The sequence below is a fragment of the Anopheles funestus genome (assembly GCF_943734845.2).
Source record: "Anopheles funestus chromosome X unlocalized genomic scaffold, idAnoFuneDA-416_04 X_unloc_27, whole genome shotgun sequence".
Lineage (NCBI taxonomy): Eukaryota > Metazoa > Arthropoda > Insecta > Diptera > Culicidae > Anopheles > Anopheles funestus.
Genome location: NW_026045151.1, coordinates 108185 through 122500, shown reverse-complemented (window position 1 = coordinate 122500; position 14316 = coordinate 108185).

Sequence of the window (14316 nt, the reverse complement as noted above, 5' to 3'; positions counted from 1 at the left end):
GATGAGCGTCATTTCCGTCTTCTCTGGCGCCAACGAGAGACGGTTCCGGTCCAGCCAGTCCATGATTACCGCGATGGCTCGTTCAGCAGTCGAGGAAGCGGCTTGGGGTGTCGTTGCGGGGACCAAGACGACAAGGTCATCAGCGTAGCCAATAACCTCGGCCCCCTCAGGCAACTGGACACCCAGGACCCCGTCGTACAGCACGTTCCAAAGCGTGGGTCCCAAAATGGAACCCTGTGGAACGCCCGCACTGATGTTCCGCTCGACAGGGCCCTCGCTGGTGTCGATAACCAGCCGCCGGTCCTCGAAATAGCTCCTCAGTATCTGCTGCAGCGATGACGGTACCCCCTTGTCCCTCAGCGCGTTGGCGATGGCTTGCCAGGGCGCAGAGTTAAAGGCGTTGCGGATATCAAGTGCCACCACCATCAGGCAGCGCTTGTCTCGGGCGTTGGTGCGGCGAAAGGACATGGCCGTCCTGCCCGCTTCGACCACGCGCTGGATCGCACTGATGGTGGATCTGCCTCGCCGGAAACCGTACTGCCCGTCCGACAGCCGTTCCGCATCCGGTTCCTCCAGGAACTCGTTGAGGCGGTTAAGAATTAGGCGCTCCAACACCTTGCCGAGTGCGTCGAGCATGCACAGCGGCCGGTAGGAGGAGCTTTCCCCGGGAGGCTTGCCAGGCTTTGGCAGCAGTACCAGTCGTTGCCTCTTCCAGGGCGCTGGAAACGCACCCCGGTCCAGGCAGTCCTGGTACAAACGGACGAAAACCTCCGGGTACTTCCTAATGGCCGTCTTAACCGCCGCGTTGGGGATACCGTCCAGTCCAGGCGCTTTCCGGTTCGCCATCGATCCCACGATGGACAACAGCTCGCCCACGGTGACAGGGGTCAACGAAGAACTCCGCTCCTCGGTGTCGACGCTCGATGATTCAGCGTCCGGCCAGTCAACAGGCGGATGTGTCGGGAACAGATCGTTGGCTATCCGCTCCAACACGACACGGTCAGTCTCAGGTGGCACGAAGCAGCCACGAAGACGAGACATGACCACCCGATAACCGGCCCCAAACTCGTTGGTTTCCGCCTGTTGAATCAGCTCATCGAGCTGCGCTCGCTTGCTGGCCCGGACAGCCTTCTCGACAGCTCTCCTCGCCGACCGATGATGTGCAGCCACAATGCTGCGCTCCTGCAGGTCGGTGGTACGAAGCATCCGCTCATGCACGGTCGAACACTCCTCCCGAAGACGCAAGATCTCCGGAGTCCACCAGAAGAGGTCTCGATGGGGGTCACGATGCGACATGGTGACGCGCTCCATCGTGTCGTCGCATGCATCTAGCATGGCGTCGACCATCCCCTCCTGGCTGACGGCTCGTTCCGGAAAACCGGCCGTCTGGAGTGCGGCTGCGAATGCCTCCACCGAAAACTGCGTCGTCTTCCATCTTCGGCCAGCGTGCCGAAACGTGGTGGATGACGAAGAGGACCCCTGTCCCCGCTGGCGATGCTGCTGCTGTTGTCGCTGCTGCCTCCCGTTCAGGTGACGATGCTGCTGCTGCAGGTGCTGCTGCTGCTGGTGCTGCTGCTGCTGGTGCTGCTGCTGTTGTCGTCGCTGCTGGTCGAGAGTTGGAGGCCCCACGGTGAAGAAAATGTACCGGTGGTCCGACGCCGTATAGTGGCACGAAGTGGTGTTCGCTGCCACCTCCCAAGTGTCTGGACGAGCAATGGATGCGCTCGCGAAAGACACATCCACGACACTGGGAGTGGCGACTCCGTTGCCCACGAACGTCGGGACCGATCCTTGGTTCAGGATCACAAGCCCAAGCTGCCGGATTGTGTCCAGCAGCTCTTCACCGCGCCGGGTGGTACGTTGGCTACCCCACTCCTCATTCCAGGCGTTGAAATCGCCTGCCAGGACGATGCGAGGGTGGGGTTGGGCCTCCAACTCCACCGCCTCCAGAAGTTGCTCGAACTCGCCGGCGTTGAGACGTGGAGGGGCGTAACAGCTGATGAAGACCACCCCTCCAATCTGCGCAGCAGCCAACCCGGGCATGGCACAGCGCCAGACCCGCTGGATTGGAAGGTGGCCGGTTGCCACCACAGCTGCTCTCCCCGACGAATCCACCGTCCAGTTACCGCTGCCCTCTGGAGGTCGATACACCTCTGACAGCAGCAGCACGTCGACCCGCTTCGTGCGGGCTGTTTGCAGGGCCAGATCCTGGGCAGTGCGTCCACCACCCAGGTTGACCTGCATCACCCTCACTACACCCGACACTGTTGACCTTGTCGGCACGATGAGTGGCCCACTCGATGGGGCCCCTGACAGACAATGCACTTAGCTGCCGACGTGCACTGACTAACGCGGTGGCCTACCTCGCCACACTGCAAACACTGACCCGTCCGGTCAGTTGAAGAGCGGCAGTCCCGCGCCAGGTGCCCCATCAGCAGGCAACGGAAGCAACGCTGACGGTCGAGCGGCTTCTTCGGCACTTCACGGATCCCGCTGACACATTGGCAGAGTGTCAGCTTCTGACCAATGAGACTCCGTGCCTTGGCCAGTGGAAGTCGAACTCGCGCTCGCTTAGTGCCATCACGGAGCTCCCAAAGCTCGACGTGAGTGATGCCAGCCGCTGACCCCAGCTTCTCCTCAATGGCAAGCTTCACGTCACTCTCTTTGGCCAGAGAGTCGACGTTGGTGATGAGAAGCTCACCCATCTCCGTCACCACTCGTGCCTCGCCATCCTCACCTAGCGCTAGCTGGATCCGGCGAGCCAGCTCCGCGCTATCGACGTTCTTCCGCAACGGTACAAGCAGATGACCTTGCACGGTCCGGCGCCCCATGCCGATGTCTGCCCTGACGTCCTGCAGCTCCTGAGATGTACGCAGCTTCACGTACATCTCTGTCCAGGTTTTGTCCGAACCTGGGACCACCGCAATGCGGTCAGGACGCGGAGGACGCCCCTTAGACTGGGCACGATGCTGCTGATGTTGTTGCTGCTGACTCTGCTGCTGCTGCTGGCGCATCTGAGGTGGCCGGTACGGCTGGCCCACCTGCTGCGGTTGCTGCTGCTGCTGAGTCGAACGTTGCGATCGGCTCTTCCGACCGCTCACGACCGTAGCCCAGGACATCTGCTGCTGTTGCCGCTGCTGCTGACGTTGCGGTTGCTGCTGCTGCTGCTGCTGCTGGCCATTAGCCGACACTGCGACCGTCCGTCGCTGCGGCTGTGGCTGGCTGCGCTGCTGCTGCTGCTGCTGCTGCTGCTGCTGCCGCTGTTGTTGTTGCTGCTGCCGCTGCTGCTGCTGCTGCCGCTGCTGCTGCTGCTGCTGCTGCTGCTGCTGCTGCAGTTGCGAAGCTTTCTTCGCACGGTTGCGCTGCTGCCGGCTGCGTTTTGTCCTGGCACTGCCCTGACCAACAGGCTGTGCCGAGGAATGAAGCGCCGTCAAGGAACGCATGCCCTCTTGAAGCGCTTCCAGCGTACACTTCAGGGCCACTTCACGTTCCCGGCTAAGTCGCAGCTCTTCCGTCAGCGACTCGATCTGTTTGGCGAAGTTCTCCAGCATCTTGTGCTGGAAAGCCAGCACCGACGCTTCGCCATCGTCGTGGGGAGCCACGGTTGAAGACATCTCCCCTGCCGCTACCACTGGCGGCACCACCGTCTGCTCGAGAAGAGAGGCGTCGGAAAATTCCGCATCGTCCTCCTCCTCGGAATTATCAGCCTCGGACGGAACCGCCACCGTTGGTCCGGCCGGCCGTGGTGTCTCCGGTAAAGGGGAAGGGGTATCGGACCGCTTCCGAGGCGTGGACGACGACCGCACCCCGGAACGAAGCACCCGCCCCTCCATTCTCCGCTCCTTTCACAAAAAAACCGCCTGCACGAATAGTTCAGACGGAACAAGGGAATATTCCCTTCAACATCTGCCAAGGTAACGACCGTCCGTCGCTAGAGCCCCTTTGGCAGATTTCCCGTCCGCGGATCGCAAGAATAAAAAACTCCCACTTTTTTCTTTATTAAAAACAATTTCGCAAGAGAAAACCGCAAGAATAAGAATTTTTAATAAATTCCGCAAGAGATTCAAGAAAACACCAAAAAAACGGGTTCGTCGCCTGCTGACGCGTTGAAGTCTCTCGTTTTGGCGTTCCCGGGGAAGGATTCGGAGCCAAAGAACCGTTCCCGGTCTCCTGCTAAGCGTTCCCGGTCTCCGGCTGCGCGTTCTCACTCTCTGACCGCTAAGCGCCGGAAAGGTATGCAATTCGCATCGAGTTTTATAGCACCGTCCCGGCTAAGCGCTACCGCTACCGGTCGCTGGTGGCGCTGCGGACGTCGAAGAGAAGGTGGTTGCTGTCTTCGCTGGAAGTTGTGGAACCCGCCGCTGGTGGCGCTGTCGTCGTAAAAGGGGAGCTTTTACGTTGGGTTGTTGTCCTCGCTGCTCGAAAACGCTTCGTGGTGTTGTTGATGACACAAACACACGCGACGACACACCTGACGCCACCGTACCACGCTGTTGCACGCACTTTCACGTCGAGTTTTTTCTGTTTTCCTCTTTTTAAAAACACTTTACGTCGCTAGAAAACAATAGTTTATGCTCCCTAGCATGTGTTTTACCACTTTTCCAATGTTCCAACACGGTATATTGGTATTAATTCACCACTGAAGTTCCCCATACAAAGTGTATGGGGACACTTTAAACTGAGTTTTAACGCAGTAAATTGAAGTAGAACGATTTTCTTTTCCGATATCCGCTAAGAATGACACTCAATTCGCCCTTTTCGACTATTGTTCCGCTTTTTATAAGCACTTTTGCACAATATTTTTGCAAAAAATACGGAGCGACACAAAGCACGTCTAAACTGCTGGCTTGACAGCTACGCACCACACAGGGATAACTGGCTTGTGGCCGCCAAGCGTTCATAGCGACGTGGCTTTTTGATCCTTCGATGTCGGCTCTTCCTATCATTGTAAAGCAAAATTTACCAAGCGTAGGATTGTTCACCCTTTCAAGGGAACGTGAGCTGGGTTTAGACCGTCGTGAGACAGGTTAGTTTTACCCTACTGGTGTGCATTGTTTGTCGCTATCTTAACGGAATTCCTGTGCAGTACGAGAGGAACCACAGGTACGGACCACTGGCTCAATACTAGTTCGAACGGACTATGGTATGACGCTACGTCCGCTGGATTATGCCTGAACGCCTCTAAGGTCGTATCCAATCCGAGCTGATAGCGCTTCTTATACCCATTAGGTGGTCGTAAGCTAGCGGGCCTAACAACCCTCCGAGAACCGTCCGTGCTGTCCATTGGCACACTGGCGTCTCATCCCCGCTTACTACTAGGCCGCAAAGGGCGGGTTCGCGCTGCACGTGTTAGTACCATACATGTTGGGAACACCGGTGGACGAGCTTGCCGACTGTGGATATCACTAGTTTCGACACCTACGACCGCCCGCAAACGACGGGACTACAGGCTGGGAGCTTCAAGTTGTAGAGATGCGTTCGCATCGATCCACTCAGGCGACCCATGCTTGGTGGTTAGTGCTTGCGCGTGCGCGCCCCGTGTGTGCTGGAATTGGCCAACCAGTGCACATTGGTGGTGCGTACCGTGACTTGCACCATGTGACGAGAGTGTTGAAGAACACTGTGTGGTGACTCTATGCCTATGTGATGGGGTGCTTGTAACACACGACCGAACCGACGGCTCGTTGGATGGTCACGACAGTGTGGTGCAGGTGCGCCCATGTGTAACGAATACATTGAGTGCCGTTGGAGGTTAGCGGTTGGTTGGTTGCATGCTACAACTTCGCGTTGTACATGGGCTGGCCGCTGCGCTTCCTTCGGGTTGCCACTTGATGTTGATAGGGTTGATGTATTGTGTTCGTTGACTTTTGGTTCATTCCAAAAGTCTTCGGACTTAGATAATTTTACAAGTGTCGGCGCTCTCGGACCGAAAATAAGAAGACAACTAAGAAGAAAAAGAGAAAGAAGCTAATAGTGGAAAGTATTCTTCTTCAAAGAAGGAACAAAAATTTTACAAGTGTTGAAAAATTTCCTAAGTCCAAAAAATTTTCTAAGTCCAGAAAATTTTCTAAGTCCCACAAAATGGAACATGATGAAGAAGATACAGAAGTTGAAAATTTTTCTAAGTCCAAAAAATTTTCTAAGTCCAGAAAATTTTCTAAGTCCAAAGTGTTGGAACAATTTCCAAAGGCCCATAGGTTGCACTGAATTTTCCTAAGTTGGCCACAAGTACCCATGAGGTATCGAGAAGGTTCACCCGAAGGACATAATATGTCCCAAAGTACCGATAGAGTACCCACAAATAGCACCGAGTTGGCCTAAGTTGGCCAAAAGTACCGATAGAGTACCCACAAGTAGCACTGAGTTGGCCTAAGTTGGCCAAAAGTACCGATAGAGTACCCACAAATAGCACCGAATGGGCCTAAGTTGGCCAAAAGTACCGATAGAGTACCCACAAGAAGCACTGAGTTGGCCTAAGTTGGCCAAAAGTACCGATAGAGTACCCACAAATAGCACCCAGTTGGCCTAAGTTGGCCAAAAGTACCGATAGAGCACCCAAAAGTAGCACCCAATTGGCCTATGTTGGCCAAAAGTACCGATAGAGTACCCACAAATAGCACCCAGTTGGCCTAAGTTGGCCAAAAGTACCGATAGAGCACCCACAAGTAGCACCCAATTGGCCTATGTTGGCCAAAAGTACCGATAGAGTACCCACAAATAGCACCGAATGGGCCTAAGTTGGCCAAAAGTACCGATAGAGTACCCACAAATAGCACCGCGTTGGCCTAAGTTGGCCAAAAGTACCGATAGAGTACCCACAAGTAGCACTGAGTTGGCCTAAGTTGGCCAAAAGTACTGATAGAGTACCCACAAATAGCACCGAATGGGCCTAACATTTCCAAAAGTACCGATAGAGTATCCACAAAGAGCACCCAATTGGCCTAAGTTGGCCAAAAGTACCGATAGAGCACCCACATATAGCACCCCATTGGCCTAAGTTGGCCAAAAGTACCGATAGAGTATCCACAAAGAGCACCCAATTGGCCTAAGTTGGCCAAAAGTACCGCCAAGTAGCACCATAGAGGCCCGAGTAGAGCGAAATGTGGGCCAAATTGAACATTTGAAAATTTTTACAAGTCCAAAAAATTTTCTAAGTCCAGAAAATTTTCTAAGTCCAAAGAGTTGGACAAATTTCCTTAGGCCCAAAGGTTGCACTGAATGTTCCTAAGTTGGCCATCAGTACCCATGAAGTATAGCGAAGGTTCACCCGAAAGACACAATACGCCCTAAAGTACCCACAGAGTACCCACAAGTTGCACCCAATTGGCCTAAGTTGGCCAGAAGTACCGACAAGTACCACCATAGAAGCCCGAGTAGAGCGAAATGTGGGCCAAAGTACCGAGTAGTTGCCACAAATGCCCAAATGGATACCAAAATGTGGTACCAAGTACCTAACTGTTGCAACAAATGCTAGCTTTCTGAGCAAAAGCTGTGGACCAATTTCGTAGAAGAACCGCCTAGGCGAAAAGGCAAAAATCGCCGAAGCTGGCCCGCTCGCAGAGCTCGCGGGCCAGGAGATACTCATAGGGCGCTTTACTAGAGTGGGGAACTTGAGAATTTTTGTGTCCGAGACTTTGGGCAACTTCGCGGCCGCCCCCTTAAAGTAAAAGATTTTCTCTGGGTGCCTAAAATTCGCAATTCCCGCAAAGTCGGGAAGACGTTAAAGTTTTTGCCCAAAAAATGGCCATCGATTTAAGGTGATTTTCCAATAAGAAAATGCTTCCTATTTCGAATTTTTTCGAATATTTCCTAAACTAAGCGTCGGAGCACATGGCCGTGGAGGAACTTTTGGTAGCTTTTGGCAAGGGCTATCGGATGAAATAATGCGAAAGGCCATCGGAGCGATATTGGATTAATGCGGGCCCATAAACGTACCTAAGAAGTGAAAATTGGTACCTTGCACGCAGGATGCAAGAAATGCTTGAGTGTTAACCATCATCGGTACCAAGTACCTAGGTTATATCGAGTGCGTAGATGGAAGTCGGTACCAAAGGGAAACCTTCCTAGGCTAGGTGCACGCAAGTGAGTATGGATCGATCAGTAGAAAGATGGGAAGCCATAGGAAACCTTCCTAGGCTAGGTGCACGCAAGTGAGTATGGATCGATCAGTAGAAAGATGGGAAGCCATAGGAAACCTTCCTAGGCTAGGTGCACGCAAGTGAGTATGGATCGATCAGTAGAAAGATGGGAAGCCCAAGGAAACCTTCCTAGGCTAGGTGCACGCAAGTGAGTATGGATCGATCAGTAGAAAGATGGGAAGCCCAAGGAAACCTTCCTAGGCTAGGTGCACGCAAGTGAGTATGGATCGATCAGTAGAAAGATGGGAAGCCATAGGAAACCTTCCTAGGCTAGGTGCACGCAAGTGAGTATGGATCGATCAGTAGAAAGATGGGAAGCCATAGGAAACCTTCCTAGGCTAGGTGCACGCAAGTGAGTATGGATCGATCAGTAGAAAGATGGGAAGCCATAGGAAACCTTCCTAGGCTAGGTGCACGCAAGTGAGTATGGATCGATCAGTAGAAAGATGGGAAGCCCAAGGAAACCTTCCTAGGCTAGGTGCACGCAAGTGAGTATGGATCGATCAGTAGAAAGATGGGAAGCCATAGGAAACCTTCCTAGGCTAGGTGCACGCAAGTGAGTATGGATCGATCAGTAGAAAGATGGGAAGCCCAAGGAAACCTTCCTAGGCTAGGTGCACGCAAGTGAGTATGGATCGATCAGTAGAAAGATGGGAAGCCATAGGAAACCTTCCTAGGCTAGGTGCACGCAAGTGAGTATGGATCGATCAGTAGAAAGTGGGAAGCCCAGTACCAAATGCCCTAGTGAAGACCGTAACGAATATCATGAACCGAGAAGGAGCACCAAATGCCCTAGTGAAGACCGTAAACGAATATCATGAACCGAGAAGGAGCACCAAATGCCCTAGTGAAGACCGTAAACGAATATCATGAACCGATAAGGAGCACCAAATGCCCTAGTGAAGACCGTAAACGAATATCATGAACCGATAAGGAGCACCAAATGCCCTAGTGAAGACCGTAAACGAATATCATGAACCAAGAAGTAGCAACGAATGCCTGAAAAAGTACCAAGTCCACGGTATAGAGTAACGAGAGTTAACCGCCGTGATGTATGCAATGAGGGCAGCCATTGCATGGGTTCTGGACTTGGTTCGCGAATAACTTTTTTGCTAGACATCGGACAAAGTTGACGTGGAAGAACGAAATGTAGCATTTGGTGCCACCTATCCAAAACTTTTTCAAGATTGAAGATCCGATCGATACAGCCTGAGTTATAGGCAAAAGTTGGTGCAAAATTGAGCATTTTTAATGGTGAAAAATCGGTACTCCTCGAATAGCTCCTGTTGGAAGCATCGGACCACATGGTCGTGGAGGAACATATTGTAGCGTGCGGTGTCAAGTATCGACACCCAAAACCGCATGTCCGATGGACGGAAAATGACCAAGTTATAGTGAAAACTTGGTTGCACCAAATTCCCGAAGAAGTGCAACGAGAAGGTGAATGCGCAGGTTGTTCGTCGAATAGCTCCGGCCACAGACATGGTAGCGATTAGTGGTGCATGGAAGAAATCTAGCCACAAGTGCCATCTACCCATGGCCAGAAGAAAGTGTGGCCATATCTTGGATACCGGCGGAGCTATGGGGCAAATATGGGCCAAAAATGGTGAAGTTGGACCAAAAATCCGACCAAGTGCGCGAGGCGCTTTCGTGAATAGCTCCGGCCACAGACATGGTAGCGATTAGTGGTGCATGGAAGAAATCTAGCCACAAGTGCCATCTACCCATGGCCAGAAGAAAGTGTGGCCATATCTTGGATACCGGCGGAGCTATGGTGCAAATATGGGCCAAAAATGGTGAAGTTGGACCAAAAATCCGACCAAGTGCGCGAGGCGCTTTCGTGAATAGCTCCGGCCACAGACATGGTAGCGATTAGTGGTGCATGGAAGAAATCTAGCCACAAGTGCCATCTACCCATGGCCAGAAGAAAGTGTGGCCATATCTTGGATACCGGCGGAGCTATGGGGCAAATATGGGCCAAAAATGGTGCAAGTTGGACCAAAAATCCGAAAAAGTACCTAGGTAAATGTGATGGTTGTTCGTCGAATAGCTCCGGCCACAGACATGGTAGCGATTAGTGGTGCATGGAAGAAATCTAGCCACAAGTGCCATCTACCCATGGCCAGAAGAAAGTGTGGCCATATCTTGGATACCGGCGGAGCTATGGGGCAAATATGGGCCAAAAATGGTGCAAGTTGGACCAAAAATCCGAAAAAGTACCTAGGTAAATGCGATGGTTGTTCGTCGAATAGCTCCGGCCACAGACATGGTAGCGATTAGTGGTGCATGGAAGAAATCTAGCCACAAGTGCCATCTAGCCATGGCCAGAAGAAAGTGTGGCCATATCTTGGATACCGGCGGAGCTATGGGGCAAATATGGGCCAAAAATGGTGCAAGTTGGACCAAAAATCCGAAAAAGTACCTAGGTAAATGCGATGGTTGTTCGTCGAATAGCTCCGGCCACAGACATGGTAGCGATTAGTGGTGCATGGAAGAAATCTAGCCACAAGTGCCATCTAGCCATGGCCAGAAGAAAGTGTGGCCATATCTTGGATACCGGCGGAGCTATGGGGCAAATATGGGCCAAAAATGGTGCAAGTTGGACCAAAAATCCGACCAAGTGCGCGAGACGCTTTCGTGAATAGCTCCGGCCACAGACATGGTAGCGATTAGTGGTGCATGGAAGAAATCTAGCCACAAGTGCCATCTACCCATGGCCAGAAGAAAGTGTGGCCATATCTTGGATACCGGCGGAGCTATGGGGCAAATATGGGCCAAAAATGGTGCAAGTTGGACCAAAAATCCGAAAAAGTACCTAGGTAAATGTGATGGTTGTTCGTCGAATAGCTCCGGCCACAGACATGGTAGCGATTAGTGGTGCATGGAAGAAATCTAGCCACAAGTGCCATCTAGCCATGGCCAGAAGAAAGTGTGGCCATATCTTGGATACCGGCGGAGCTATGGTGCAAATATGGGCCAAAAATGGTGAAGTTGGACCAAAAATCCGACCAAGTGCGCGAGGCGCTTTCGTGAATAGCTCCGGCCACAGACATGGTAGCGGTTAGTGGTGCATGGAAGAAATCTAGCCACAAGTGCCATCTAGCCATGGCCAGAAGAAAGTGTGGCGATATCTTGGATACCGGCGGAGCTATGGGGCAAATACGGGCCAAAAATGGGTAAACTTGTACGGTCCAAAGCCAAGGGTAAATTTTTTTATTCCTCTAATAACTTCTAGCACAGACATTGAATCGGTTGGTAATGTATGGATGAAATGCAGCAAACAGTTGGAACTACCCATAAAATCTTAAAGATTGACGATCCAATGTATAGAACCGGAGTAATGTGCGATACTTGGTGAAAAATCGAGTGAAAAATTAGCTATAAACTGTTTTTGGCCCATAACTCGAATACTAGACATCGGAAGGGGGGGTCGTAGAACGATTTTTTGTTGCCCTATCGATTCCCTATCGAACGAGCAAAAGTTGTTTTTTTGACCAAAAAGGACCCCTACTCTAGTAAAATTGGCCTGATTTTACTAGTCCCCGGTACCCGTACAGGCAAAATGAGCAAAATGCTCAAGTATGAATGGTTTTTGGCCCATAACTCGAATACTAGACGTCGCAGGGGGGTGTCGTGGAACAATTTTTGGTAGCCCTTGAAATTATCTATCGAATGACATATACTTGATTTTTGGCCAAAAAGTTCCCTAGACTAGTAAAAATCGCATCATTTTACTAGAGTCGGGTACCCTGGACGAAAAACCGCTATAATTGCGGTTTTTGGCTAATAACTCGAATACTAGACGTCGCAGGGGGGTGTCGTGGAACAATTTTTGGTAGCCCTTGAAATTATCTATCGAATGACATATACTTGATTTTTGGCCAAAAAGTTCCCTAGACTAGTAAAAATCGCATCATTTTACTAGAGTCGGGTACCCTGGACGAAAAACCGCTATAATTGCGGTTTTTGGCTAATAACTCGAATACTAGACGTCGCAGGGGGGTGTCGTGGAACAATTTTTGGTAGCCCTTGAAATTATCTATCGAATGACATATACTTGATTTTTGGCCAAAAAGTTCCCTAGACTAGTAAAAATCGCATCATTTTACTAGAGTCGGGTACCCTGGACGAAAAAACCGCTATAGTTGCGGTTTTTGGCTAATAACTCTAATACTAGACGTCGGAGGGGGGTGTCGTGGAACAATTTTTGGTAGCCCTTGAAATTATCTATCGAATGACATATACTTGATTTTTGGCCAAAAAGTTCCCTAGACTAGTAAAAATCGCATCATTTTACTAGAGTCGGGTACCCTGGACGAAAAACCGCTTAAGTTGCGGTTTTTGGCTAATAACTCGAATACTAGACGTCGCAGGGGGGTGTCGTGGAACAATTTTTGGTAGCCCTTGAAATTATCTATCGAATGACATATACTTGATTTTTTGACCAAAAAGTTCCTAGACTAGTAAAAATCGCATCATTTTACTAGAGTCGGGTACCCTGTACGAAAAACCGCTATAGTTGCGGTTTTTGGCCAATAACTCGAATACTAGACGTCGGAGGGGGGTGCCGTAGAACAATTTTTTGTAGCCCTTGAAATTACCTTTCGAATGATATATAGTGGTTTTTTGGTCAAACAGTGACCCCGAGACTAGTAACCCTCCATACACAAAACCGCCTAAAAAGTTTTGGTTTTGCAAAATTTTGAAAAGTGCGTCAAAAAAATTTTTTCAAAAAGTACCAAATCGTGATCAGAACTCACTATAGACCATAAAAAGTGAAATCCGATGGTCATTTGCAACACTTGGTCAATCGAGAAAAATTTCACTTTTTTACTAGAGTCGGGTACCCTGAACGAAAAATCGCTCAAGTGATGGTTTTTGGCCAATAACTCGAATACTAGACGTCGGAGGGGGGTGCCGTAGAACAATTTTTTGTAGCCCTTGAAATTACCTTTCGAATGATATATAGTGGTTTTTTGGTCAAACAGTGACCCCGAGACTAGTAACCCTCCATACACAAAACCGCCTACAAAAACTTTGTTTTGAAAAATTTTGAAAAGTTCAAAAAAATTTTTTTTTCAAAAACTACTAAAACGTGATAAGAACTTACTATAGACCATGAAAAGTGATATCCGATGATAATTTGCAAAAGTTGGTAACTAGTAAAAAATTTCACTTTTTTACTAGAGTCGGGAACCCTGGTTGAAAAATCGCTCAAGTGGCGGTTTTTGGCCAATAACTCGAATACTAGACGTCGGAGGGGGGTGCCGTAGAACAATTTTTTGTAGCCCTTGAAATTACCTTTCGAATGATATATAGTGGTTTTTTGGTCAAAAAGTGACCCCGAGACTAGTAACGCTCCATACACAAAACCGCCTAAAAAGATTTGGTTTTGCAAAATTTTGAAAAGTGCGTCAAAAATTTTTTTTCAAAAAGTACCAAATCGTGATCAGAACTCACTATAGACCATAAAAAGTGAAATCCGATGATCATTTGCAACACTTGGTCAATCGAGAAAAATTTCACTTTTTTACTAGAGTCGGGTACCCTGAACGAAAAATCGCTCAAGTGATGGTTTTTGGCCAATAACTCGAATACTAGACGTCGGAGGGGGGTGCCGTAGAACAATTTTTTGTAGCCCTTGAAATTACCTTTCGAATGATATATAGTGGTTTTTTGGTCAAACAGTGACCCCGAGACTAGTAACGCTCCATACAAAAAACCGCCTAAAAAGTTTTGGTTTTGCAAAATTTTGAAAAGTTCAAAAAATTTTTTTTTTCAAAAACTACTAAAACGTGATAAGAACTTACTATAGACCATGAAAAGTGATATCCGATGATAATTTGCAAAAGTTGGTAACTAGTAAAAAACTTCACTTTTTTACTAGAGTCGGGTATAGGTGCAAATGTGAACATTTTGTATGGAAGACAACACTTGGTGCACCAAACTTTGTACCGCGAATAACTTTTTTGCCCGGCATCGGAGCGCATGGTCGTGGAACAACTTTTTGTAGCGCGTCACGAGACGCATCTAATTCTGAAGAAAGATCGAGAAAATGTTGAAAATTGGCCGAGTTATGGCAGGTGAAAGAAAAAGCTTAGGTCGCGAATAACTTTTTTGCCCGACATCGGAGCACATGGTCGTGGAAGACTTTTAGCTTGCATTTGTCGAGATCTAT